At 38.7% G+C, this 13,181-nt stretch overlaps 1 protein-coding gene across 2 annotated transcripts in view; it reads right to left on the bottom strand.

The window, feature by feature from the left end:
- SCN9A (sodium voltage-gated channel alpha subunit 9) overlaps window positions 1-13,181 on the bottom strand; it is a 169,337-nt gene that overhangs the window by 96,343 nt on the left and 59,813 nt on the right. The window contains exons 2-3 of one of the 2 annotated variants that reach the window (XM_055572372.1): window positions 11,532-11,667; window positions 11,368-11,431 (exon numbers count right to left, since the gene is read on the bottom strand). The exons of the other annotated variant lie outside the window; for it this stretch is intronic. The gene's annotated coding sequence lies outside the window, so the exon portion shown is untranslated. The remainder of the gene's footprint in view (window positions 1-11,367; window positions 11,432-11,531; window positions 11,668-13,181) is intronic. 2 annotated transcript variants of the gene reach the window in all.

The raw sequence follows: 13,181 nt of genomic DNA, 5'->3' as shown, positions 1-13,181 counted from the left end.
GATTGTTTTACTCTATTTTACACATCTAGATTTTCTTACAATAAATCCATGGGCTTCCCTGGTAGCTCAGATGGTAAAGAATCTGCCTACAATGTAGGAGACTGGGTCTGTTCCCTAGGTCAGGAAGATTCCCTGGAGAAGGGAATGGCAAAACACTCCACTATTCTTGCCTGAAGAATTTCATGGACAGAGGAGCCCGGCGGGCTACAGTCCATGGAGTTCCAAAGAGTCAGACACGACTGAGCGACTAACACACACACACACACACACACAGACACACACACACACACACACACAATAAATACATGCCATTTTACAAATCAGAAAACATTTTTACATTTTGAATTAAAAATGATTTAGGGAAATGTTTTAGAAGAACAAAGAAGATAAAAGGAATTTTGGAAATGTTTGGGGAAAGATTCAGTTTTCAAAGTTAAAAAAAAAAACTATGATAGGCACTCAATGTGAACCGTGAACTTCCTGATGTTCAAGCTGGTTTTAGAAAAGGCAGAGGAACCAGAGATCAAATTGCCAACATCTGCTGGATCATGGAAAAAGCAAGAGAGTTCCAGAAAAACATCTATTTCTGCTTTATTGACTATGCCAAAGCCTTTGACTGTGTGGATCACAATAAATTGTGGAAAATTCTGAAAGAGATGGGAATACCAGACCACCTGATCTGCCTCTTAGAGAAATTTGTATGCAGGTCAGGAAGCAACAGTTAGAACTGGACATGGGACAACAGACTGGTTCCAAATAGGAAAAGGAGTACATCAAGGCTGTATATTGTCACCCTGCTTATTTAACTTATATGCAGAGTACATCATGAGAAATGCTGGACTGGAAGAAACACAAGCTGGAATCAAGATTGCCGGGAGAAATATCAATAACCTCAGATATGCAGATGACACCACCCTTATAGCAGAAAGTGAAGAGGAACTAAAAAGCCTCTGGATGAAAGTGAAAGTGGAGAGTGAAAAAGTTGGCTTAAAGCTCAACATTCAGAAAACGAAGATCATGGCATCTGGTCCCATCACTTCATGGGAAATAGATGGGGAAACAGTGGAAACAGTGTCAGACTTTATTTTTCTGGGCTCCAAAATCACTTTGGAGATGGTGACTGCAGCCATGAAATTAAAAGACGCTTATTCCTTGGAAGGAAAGTTATGACCAACCTAGATATCATATTCAAAAGCAGAGACATTACTTTACCAACAAAGGTCCGTCTAGTCAAGGCTATGGTTTTTCCTGTGGTCATGTATGGATGTGAGAGTTGGACTGTGAAGAAGGCTGAGCACCAAAGAATTGATGCTTTTGAACTGTGGTGTTGGAGAAGACTCTTGAGAGTCCCTTGGACTGCAAGGAGATCCAACCAGTCCATTCTGAAGGAGATCAGCCCTGGGATTTCTTTGGAAGGCATGATGCTAAAGCTGAAACTCCAGTACTTTGGCCACCTCATGCGAAGAGTTGACTCATTGGAAAAGACTCTGATGCTAGGAGGGATTGGGGGCACGAGGAGAAGGGGACGACAGAGGATGAGATGGCTGGATGGCATCACTGACTCGATGGACATGAGTCTGAGTGAACTCCGGGAGTTGGTGATGGACAGGGAGGCCTGGAGTGCTGCGATTCATGGGGTCGCAAAGAGTCGGACACGACTGAGCGACTGATCTGATCTGATCTGATCTAATTGACTTACATGTATATACAAAACAACACAAAAAGTGCAGGAAATAAAAATTTAAAAATTATATATTATTATTTTGGAATGTTCTAAATAAAAGAGTATAAAATTAACAGTTCTTATTTTAAAAATGATAGGCGCATTATTTCATTGAGTCAAGGTAACTTCATAACTCCTCCACTGGGAAATAAAAATGAATCCTTCTGCATTAGGATTGCCTGAGTGTTGGGATACACCAACTTCTAGTATGTCAACCTGCTGTGAACAGCTTGAAAGATTGTGCATTAAGTGATATCTTGATACACAAAGGGAGGATGAGATAAGAGAAGCCATGGTTTGCTCTTTTACTTTCCATTGTGAAATGTAAAAATTAAGCAAATCACAATAGTGACAACAAAGGTTATATAGATTCAGAAAAAGTGAAAGGAAGCTGAAACCAGTTATTCTTTCTTTTACAGATTTCTCCATTTCCCATGTTAAAATCAACTCTAGTTATGTTTAGAGCAAAATGGATGACTCTTCCCCTTAGCTACTTGAGCACAGTATAAGAATAACAACCCTTATCAGTAAGTAGTAGTGTTAGTCGCTCAGTCGTGTCCAATTGTTTGCAACACCACAGACTGTAGCCCACCTGTGTCCACTGTCCATGGAATTCTCCAGGCAAGAATACTGGAGTGGATTGCCATTCCCTTCTACAGGGATCTTCCTGACCCAGGGATAGAGCCTGGGTCTCCTGCATTGCAGGCAGATTCTTTATTCTCTGAGCCACCAAGGAAGCCCTTATTAGAAATCTATGCATTTTTTTAAAGGTGGAAAACCAGTTTAAAAACAACATAAAAACAATCATTTTGCAATGCAAATTTATGTAAAAACTTATAAAGCAAATTTAGCTTTTCTGAAAAATAACCTTTTTATGTTTTATCACACAGCTCAGTCAGTAAGGAATATGCCTGCAGTGCAGGAGACCCAGGCTCAATCCCTGGGTCAGGAAGATTCCCTGGCAGGCTACAGTCCATTAGGTCACAAGAGTTGGACACAACTTAGTGACTAAACCACCACACACTTGAATCTGGGTTTTGCCATGGCAATGTCTTATCACATTTCTTTTTAACTCTGCTAACTCATATTCATTTAAAATAATTTTGCTGCTGCTGCTGCTAAGTCACTTCAGTCGTGTCTGACTGTGCGATCCCATAGATGGCAGCCTACCAGGTTCCCCCATCCCTGGGATTCTCCAGGCAAGAACATTGGAGTGGGTTGCTATTTCCTTCTCCAATGAATGAAAGTGAAAGTGAAGTCACTCAGTCGTGTCCGACTCTTAGCGATCCCATGGACTGCGGCCCACCAGGCTTCTCTGTCCATGGGATTTTCCAGGCAAGAGTACTGAAGTGGGGTGTCATTGCCTTCTCCGTAAAATAATTTTACCAAATAGTTAATCTGGGCATGTTTCTATATCAGATATATAGAGCTGTGAGAGTAAGGAGAAAACACAGCTTCTGTGTTTATAAAACTTCTAAAAAGGAATACCAATTGAACCGAATCATACAGACAGACCTGGTTTGACCATAGTAAAGGAGAATACAATTAGTTTAAATCACATTCTCTTTTTATATCTTGAATGTAGAAACAAAGATAGAGAAATTAGGCATGTATCAGGAGAGAGGGTACCATATGTAAGAGGAAGTAGTGAATTCTCTGATTTAAGAACAAAATTTCAAACATTTCTGACAAATTCCAGGACTCTTTTAGTATCCTCTCCAAATATGCAGAACTAAAACCCTCTTATAAATAGTAGATATATAGCAATCATTCACGGGAAAGAACATGTTGAAAGCCATGCAATGGCATAATTAGAAATAAGAACATATCTCTACCTGGATTCAGAATTATAGAATTTTATAATTATGGAAAATAAAAAAGTCAGTCTATTCTGCTGGCCACAAGCAGCTAATAATATTATTGCTTTTGAACAAAATTTGAACAGTTAATGACTACATGTTTGCTGGCTTTCCTGGGTTTTAAAGTATTTGACTAAGATTATTTACTTCACTGGACTTCTCAGGGGTGCTGGTGGTAAAGAACCCACCTGCCAATGCAGGAGTTGTAAGAGATGTGGATTCAGTCCCTGGGTTGGGAATATCCCCTGGAGGAGGGCATGGCAACCCACTCCAGTTGCCTGGAGAATCCCATGGACAGAGGAGCCTGGTGGGCTACAGTCCAAAGGATTGCAAACAGTTGGACATGACTGAAGTGACTTAGCATGCACGCATTCATTTACTCCATTGTTTCTATAAATTCAAACCAGTAAGAAGAAACATTTATTTCGATGGAAACTAAAGCTGAGATGACTTTTTTTTTAAAGAAAGTAGTGAAAGATAAGGAATATCTCAATGTGCACATTCAAAAGCATACAGATGGCTAACAAACACATGAAAAGATGCTCAACATCACTCATTATCAGAGAAATGCAAATCAAAACCACTATGAGGTACCATTTCACACCAGTCAGAATGGCTGCGATCCAAAAGTCTACAAGTAATATATGCTGGAGAGGGTGTGGAGAAAAGGGAACCCTCTTACACTGTTGGTGGGAATGCAAACTAGTACAGCCACTATGGAGAACAGTGTGGAGATTCCTTAAAAAACTGGAAATAGAACTGCCTTATGATCCAGCAATCCCACTGCTGGGCATACACACTGAGGAAACCAGAAGGGAAAGAGACACGTGTACCCCAATGTTCATCGCAGCACTGTTTATAATAGCCAGGACATGGAAGCAACCTAGATGTCCATCAGCAGATGAATGGATAAGAAAGCTGTGGTACATATACACAATGGAGTATTACTCAGCCATTAAAAAGAATACATTTGAATCAGTTCTAATGAGGTGGATGAAACTGGAGCCTATTATACAGAGTGAAGTAAGCCAGAAAGAAAAACACCAATACAGTATACTAACACATATATATGGAATTTAGAAAGATGGTAACAATAACCCTGTGTACGAGACAGCAAAAGAGACACTGATGTATAGAACAGTCTTATGGACTCTGTGGGAGAGGGAGAGGGTGGGAAGATTTGGGAGAATGGCATTGAAACATGTAAAATATCATGTATGAAACGAGTTGCCAGTCCAGGTTCGATGCACGATACTGGATGCTTGAGGCTGGTGCACTGGGACGACCCAGAGGGATGGAATGGGGAGGGAGGAGGGAGGAGGGTTCAGGAAGGGAACACATGTATACCTGTGGTGGATTTATTTTGATATTTGGCAAAACTAATACAATTATGTAAAGTTTAAAAATAAAATAAAATTTAAAAAAAAAAGAAAAGAAACTAACACAATGCTAACTCAGCTATACTCCAATAAATTTTCTTAAAAGAATCTTAAAAAAAAAAAAAAAAAAGAAAGCTGTGGAACATATACACAATGGAGTATTACTCAGCCATTAAAAAGAATACATTTGAATCAGTTCTAATGAGGTGGATGAAACTGGAGCCTATTATACAGAGTGAAGTAAGCTAGAAAGAAAAACACCAATACAGTATACTAACGTATATATATGGAATTTAGAAAGACGGTAACAATAACCCTGTATACAAGACAGCAAAAGAGACACAGATGTATAGAACAGTCTTTTGAACTCTGTGGGAGAGGGAGAGGGTGGGATGATTTGGGAGAATGGCATTGAAACATGTATAATATCATATATGAAACGAGTCGCCAGTCCAGGTTCGATGCACAATACTGGATGCTTGGGGCTGGTGCACTGGGACGACCCAGAGGGAGGGTATGGGGAGGGAGGAGGGAGGAGGGTTCAGGGTGGGGAACATGTGTATACCTGTGGCGGATTCATGTTGATATATATTGGCAAAACCAATACAATATTGTAAAGTTAAAAAAAAAAAAAAAAAGGCAGGCCAGGGTGACTCATGAGAGAATGAATCATGACTCATCATTTCACTACTAGGTAAGTACTCAAAAGAATTTAAAACATGTCCCCATAAAACTTGTACATGAATGTGCATAGCAGCATTATTCTTAATAGCCAAATAGTGGAAACAATCCAAATGTCTGTCAACTGACAAAATGCAGTGTATCCACATAATGGAATATAACATGAAAATAAAAATTAGCAAAATATGGAAACATGTTACAACACAGATGAACCCTGAAAACCCCATGAATGTAGCCAGATCCAAATGGCAAAAGGCTGGATGGTTCCATCGGTGTGAAATGTCCAGAATAGTTACATCCTCAGAGACAAAAAGAACATTACTGTTGCCAGAGGCCAGCAGCGGGGGATAGTGAGAAATGACCATTAATGGTGATGGGGTTAATTGTTAATAGGAATGAAGTTTCTCAGAGAGATGAGAAAAAGTTCTAAAATTAGATAACGCAATGATTGTGTGACTCTGTAACTATGCTATAAATCACTGAATTTACACTTTAAAGGATGATTTTTATGATATGTAAGCTACACCTCCATAAAACTATTATAAACATTTCTAAGAAAACAGAATCATGAAATCCATGAAAACTGTCCTACGTCAAGAAAAGAGGTTTAGAAAATGGAAACAAATGCACACATTCAACACCAATCTCTGCATAAATCTCTATGGTCTCAGTATAAACACAGAATATCTTTTGGTGTAAGATTAATTTAGGAGAAGCTATGATTTAGTTTTAGCACTTGCAGGCCAAGCCTGGTACAATTTATAAAACTGTGGTCACAAATCACTTGATTCCAGAAGTTAGTAGCCTTTTGGAAATGGTACTACCTCTCTCTGAGAAACAAGGTGGTGAGTGTAGTTGCCGTGTGGGCTTAGGAGATTCCTCAATGCTTCTAGAAATCATAGAGGTAAGGAGAGGTTACTTGTCCTGATTGACTTTACGTGTACACATACTTGGTCTCCTGGGGGAAGAGATGGCTGAAGAGCCGGTATTTCTGTACATCTTACATTCAAATGGAGGTGTCCCATCTTTCAAGAATTATTTGACAGAAACTCCGGTAAGTAGATGTCATGACCTCAGATATCCAATACTCTTCCAATGTTGTTATTTTCTTTTTCCCTGTTTTTTCTTGTCCTCACTCTCTATTCATGCACATTCTCAATATACAGTTTACAACTCACTGAAGTATATGCCAACGGTGAAGGTGGTAGGTGATTCAAGTCAGTGGTACCACAATTTTAGAAACTTTCCTCAAGCTAAATTGAAGGAAGAAGCTAAGCCGTAGCTTAACATGAGGGTCTTGAAGAAAGTAAGTTAAAGAGCTTTGGGTCAGATTCCATAATCATCCTCTAGTTTGGTGGGTAGAGGGGAAATCACAGCCTCCTACTGGATGATAGGAAAAAACAATGTGTGCAAATTTTTGAGGGTAATTTTGCAATATCTATCAAAAGCCTTAAATATGTTGATTCATTTTTATTGCCAAATAACTTCCCTTCTAAGAAAGTAACCAAAAGCAATAATCTCAGATGTCTTTAAGCATTTATGAAGATATTTACTGCAATATTTTTATAATATTGAAAAAGTGTAATCAATCCAAAAGTCTAATTGTCAGGGTTTCATTAAATGAAAAATGAACATATAATAGGAAACTAAGTGGCATCTAAAGAGTGCTTTCAAAGATTATTTAATATATTTTACAAATCTTATAAAAATAATAGAATATAGGGTACACAAACAAAAACATATACTTATTTTCATCTCAATTTTTAAAAATGTATTGAAAGTATGAAATGAAATGTACTGTATATTTAATGAATGCTATTCCTAGCTGAAGGATTAGGAGTTATTTACTAATTTATTTATATTTTTTCAAATTTTACATTAAAAATGTCATACTTTTTTTTCAAAAAAATGTACTTAAAAAAAAAGAAGCACTGAAATTTATTTGACCTCTGGTGGCTCAGTGGTACAGATTCCATCTGCCAATGCAAGAGACATAGGTTCAATCCTTGGGTCAGGAAGATCCTCTGGAGAAGGATATGGCAACCCAAGTTTAGCACTCTTGCCTGGGAAATCCCAAGGACAGAGTCCATAGGGTCGCAAAAGAGTCGAACATGACTTAGTGACTAAACAGCAACAAGACAGTTAGTAAAATTAGCCAATATTTATTCTTTCCTTTTTATTAGTTTATAATTTGAAAATACCATATTTCCATGTATTAATATCTATGAAAGTATTTATTCTGAACTCTCTTATTTTCTAGCTATTACCTATGTATGTATGCATCTACCATCTACCTATTTTTATCTTATATATCTTTCCAGTCAAAGCAACGTCCAGTTCATGACAATGGTCTTATTCCATGTGTTTATCCAGTTCAAAGACCATTTCCAGTTCATGACAATGGTCTTATTCCATGTGTTTATCACTCTTTGGCTTCTAAATCCCCACTGCATTGAAAACAAAGATGCACAGTAGGGAACCAAGGGTTTACGACATCACTGATAACCAAAAAAAAGACACTAAAGAGTTTTCACAAAACTAAAGAGATAGAGATAGATAGTGAGAGAGAATGGCAACCCACTCCAGTACTTTTGCCTGGAAAATCCCATGGACGGAGGAGCCTGGTGGGCTGCTGTCCATGGGGTCACTAGAGTCGGACACGACTGAGCGACTTCACTTGCACTTTTGACTTTCCTGCATTGGAGAAGGAAATGGCAACCCACTCCAGTGTTCTTGCCTGGAGAATCCCAGGGACAGGGAAGCCTGGTGGGCTGCCGTCTATGGGGTCGCACAGAGTCAGAAACGACTGAAGCGACTTAGCAGCAGCAGCAGCAGCAGTGATAGAGATCGGAGAAGGCAATGGCACCCCACTCCAGTACTCTTGCCTGGAAAACCCCATGGATGGAGGAGCCTGGTAGGCTGCAGTCCATGAGGTCGCTAAGAGTCGGACATGACTGAGTGACTTCACTTTCACTTTCCACTTTCATGTATTGGAGAAGGAAATGGCAACCCACTCCAGTGTTCTTGCCTGGAGAATCCCAGGGACAGGGGAGCCTGGTGGGCTGCCATCCATGGGGTCGCACAGAGTCAGACACGACTGAAGTGACTTAGCAGCAGCAGCAGCAGCAATAGAGATACAGACAGACTTCCCTGGTAGCTCAGATAGTAAAGCATCTACCTACAATGCGGGAGAACCAGGTTCAATCCCTGGGTCGGGAAGATCTCCTGGAGAAGGAAATGGCTACCCACTTCAGTATTCTTGCCTGGAAAATCCCATGGACAGAGGAGCCTGGCTGGCTACAGTCCATGGGGTCTCAAAGACTCAGACACTGAGGGACTTCACTTTCACTTTCAAAGAGATAGTAGATGGGATTACCCTAGAGAGGAGATAAGAGGAGAAGGCAAGGCCTAAAACACTCATCTGAGAATGTTCAAGAAAGAAATACTTCTTTCTAGCACAGAAGTCATAGAGTTGGCACATAAGCAAGTATGTCAGAAACCAAGTTGACTAACAAAAGATTATCAGTTTAACAACTTGCAGGTCGCTATCCCACAATTCCCTCTATACTTCTATACAAGGCAGCAGAATTCATCCTGAGGCTAAAACCAAAGAGTTAATCTCGGAATTAACTGAGATAAGACCTCTAGGATGTCCATATTCATTTTGGGTGAAAGCAGAGTGGAGTCTGGGGAAAGATGGATTCTTCTTCTTGCTCATCTATCCTAAAATGAAGCCAGTCTATCAACTCATCAGATACATATAGAGAGCTTGCACTCATCTGCCCTTTCAAGGGAGTACTTATTTGGAAAACAGGCCTACATAAATGCAGAAGAAACCCTGACCAACAACATCATAACCTTTTATTTATAACTACTAATAGATAACTAAGGATAAACTGGTAATCAAAACTACCAAACATGAAACTGAAGGACTAAGATGTACAGATCAAACTCTTAACTCCAGAAGAAAGGAAAAAGCAAACATAGGGGAATATTAAGGGTTTAAAATTAGCATTCCCAGAGAAATTTGAGAGGATATCGAACAATATCAAGAATGAGTCTTATTCCCTACCATTTCCTTAAATACTACTATTTCAAAATAGTAAGTACTTTCCCTATAACTACCAAAAAATATTTATGTCAGAATGAAGGTATACTCCATTTTCAACGTAGGTATATAAAGGAATCATGTGTATAACTTAAAAAAATACAACTGTCAGGGTTTATCCAAGTAATGCTGAAATAAAATTTTTCAGGGAGGGTTTAAGCTTATCTACTTTTAAAAAAATCATAAAATATTGATGTGACTTCTTTTAAGAACCATTTTTTTTTTAAGCAACAAATGCACTAAATCAAAACATCAGACTGGGGCTTCCCCGGTGGCTCAGTGGTAAAGAATCCATCTGCCAACACAGGAAACACTGGTTCAGTCCCTGGTCCAGGAAGATCCCACATGTTGCAGAGCAACTAAGCCTGTGTGCTGCAACTACTGGGCCTGTGCTCCAGCGCCCAGGAGCCACAGCTACTGAGCCCCACTGCGGCAACTAGCGAAGCCCGTGCACCCTGGAGCCTGTGCTCTGCAACAAGAAGCCACCGCAGTGAGAAGCCTGCACACCGCAACTGGAGAGTAGGCCCTGCTCATCACAACTAGAGAAAACCCACACAGCAACAGATATCCAGCACAGCCAAAATCACATAAACTGTTATAAAAATTCAGCTGAACAGCGTAAATTAATGACCAGGTTTCATTATTTAATAGAGAAAACAAATGCAATTAAAACCACACAAAATTTTTTTGGTTCTGCTTTATTTGAACAGTAGGTAGTAGGAAGTAAAATATGAAAATTTAAAGTCTCCATGTTAAAACTGAAAGGATAAACATAAATTCCATTCAATAAAAACAACACATTTTTGAACTCTGAAACTCTATCATGCTCAGTTAAAGAAAGAAGATTTTGGGATGAGGTGGGGAAAGGAGGAAATGAAAGAGGTTGAGCAAGAGAAGGAAGATAATAAACAAACCAAATACGAAAGGAGAGTGTAATAGGGGAAGAAGGGGAAAGACTAACAAAAATACCCTAAATCCCTTAGCTCCCTTCTAGCTACAAAGTCCAAGATAATAAAAAAGCAAAGCAAGTTCTTTGCCATATTAATTTTTATTTTTAATTCTCAACATTTTAAGCATCACTCATGCTGTATTCCCTGTAGCTCAGTTGGTAAAGAATTCACCAGTAATGCAGTAGACGTGGGTTCAATCCCTGGGTCAGGAAGAGCCCCTGGAGAAGGAAATGGCAACCCACTCTAGTATTCTTGCCTGGGAAATCCCATGGCCAGAGAAGCCTGGCAGGTTTCAGCCCAAGGGATCACAAAGAGTCAGACACGACTTGGCAATTAAACCACATGTTTTATCATTCATATCGCTTCATCACTATTAAGCCTGGAAATTTCAGTTTTGTATCCTTTATTCTCTCCATTTTCATTTGAGGTAAGCAATGCTCCTCCTGGGAGTTAGGGTTAGGGTTAGGGTTAGGGTTAGGGTTTAGGGTTAGGGTTAGGGTTATAGAAACTCAAATTTGAAAAGAAAAATCTCCTTTCCCACACTCACTCATCCTTCAAATTTGTGGTCTCTCAGGTGAGCTCAGATAATGTTTCCTAAGCAATAATCATGGAGAGGAATAGCTAATACTGCTTAAAAAAAACAAAAACAAAAAAAACAAAGAGTTACCTTTAGCCTTTCCAAGTATGTCTTTTAAAAAGCTGTTCTTCCATGGTGACTATAGTTAATAATACTGTATTACAGGTTTGAAAGTTACTGAGAAAACAAACTTTAAAAATCTTCATCACAAGAAAAAAAATTAATTATGTATGACAGATGGTATCTAGACTTACTGTGGTGATCATTTCAGAATGTATACAAATATCAAATTATTATGCTGTATATCTGAAACTAATTACAATGTTATATGCCAATTATTCTTCAGTTTAAAAAAAGCTGATCTTCAACTTTCAGGAATAAATGACAACACTGCAAAAAAAAAAAGATATTAAAAGACGCATGTTTATCAGCTTAAGAACTAAAGTGCTAGTTGCTCGGTCATGTCTGACTCTTTGTGACTCCATGGAACTTTAGTCTGCCAGGCTCCTCTGTCCATGGAATTCTCCAAGCAGGAATACTGAAGTGGGTAGTCACTCCCTTTTCCAGGAGATTTTCCCGACCCAGGGATCAAACCCAGGTCTCTTGCACTGCAGGCAGATTGTCTACCATCTGAGCCACCACGGAAGCCCTTAAAACTAAAGGTATGTGGTAATTTATGAATGCTATTTAGGAATGTGCACACTTTTGAAAAAATAATTTTTCACTTTATATAAGTTTCTCCAGTTTCTTTTCAAATTTGAGTTTCTATAAGACATTAAAAGTATGGCTCAATTTCCAAAATGTAAAATATAAAATGGACAAAAGTTTTCATGAGGTGTACTTGCACTCAATACAGGAAAATCTGAACTGGTTTCAGTAGCTCACAGATCATTTCATCTTCTTGACCTTTCCTATCACAATCCACATTCTATGTTTTACAGCTATTAACTCCGTACATATGACTTAACTTCTCTGAGCCTCAGGTTCCTAGTTTGAAAATAGGGTTAATAATCACTGCCTCAAAGAGTGGTTAGGATTGGGATGATTAAGTGTATATAAAGAGCATAGGAGAGAGTTTTTCATATAGTAAACATAAATGGTGCCATTAATATTATTAACATCTCATTCTTTCATTTAAATTTCTTGCTGGGGTCAATTTCATCATACATGTGTAATTAAGATCTATTAATTATCATCAACTTGAGGATATTTCAGTATATAGAAATATATTAGCCTGTAATACTTTGGCCACCTGATGCGAAGAACTGACTCATTGGAAAAGACCCTGATGCTGGGAAAGACTGAAGGTGGGAGGAGAAGGGGACGACAGAGGATGAGATGGTTGGATGGCATCACCAACTCGATGGACACGAGTTTGAGTAAGCTCCAGGAGTTGGTGATGGACAGGGAAGCCTGGTGTGCTGCAGTCTATGGGGTCGCAAAGAGTCAGACATGACTGAACTGAAATGATTAGCCTTTTAAGCATGAAACATAGCTCATATATGTGTATAACATAAGCAGAGATTTGATTTAGAGAAGTGATTCAAGTGCAAGTTCAGGAGCTAAAAGTCCTAGAGTTTGAATCCTAGGTTTTCCAGTAACTAGGTATGTGATCTTATATATCAAAGTTATGCAACCTCTCTGAGCCCCAAGATGGCAAAGCATTTATAAAAGAACCAGTTACTTCATAAAACATAATGTTAAACAGTACAAATATCCCTAGGAGGCATTTTGATTACTCAGAGATTTAGACTGCTACTGAGTTTCATTTAAGTAAATCCCCATTATTTTGCTGAACTTTATATGAAGATTTGCAAGATATTTTTTATTTAGACAAAGTTAGGTGGTTCAAGAACTATTATTAAGATTTTTTCTTTTTTTTTTTTAAACTTAAATTTGTATTT

The sequence above is a fragment of the Bubalus kerabau genome, chromosome 3 (assembly GCF_029407905.1).
Source record: "Bubalus kerabau isolate K-KA32 ecotype Philippines breed swamp buffalo chromosome 3, PCC_UOA_SB_1v2, whole genome shotgun sequence".
Taxonomy (NCBI): domain Eukaryota; kingdom Metazoa; phylum Chordata; class Mammalia; order Artiodactyla; family Bovidae; genus Bubalus; species Bubalus kerabau.
Note: the sequence above shows the minus strand (reverse complement) of the source record. Positions and strands in the feature narration are given on the sequence as shown.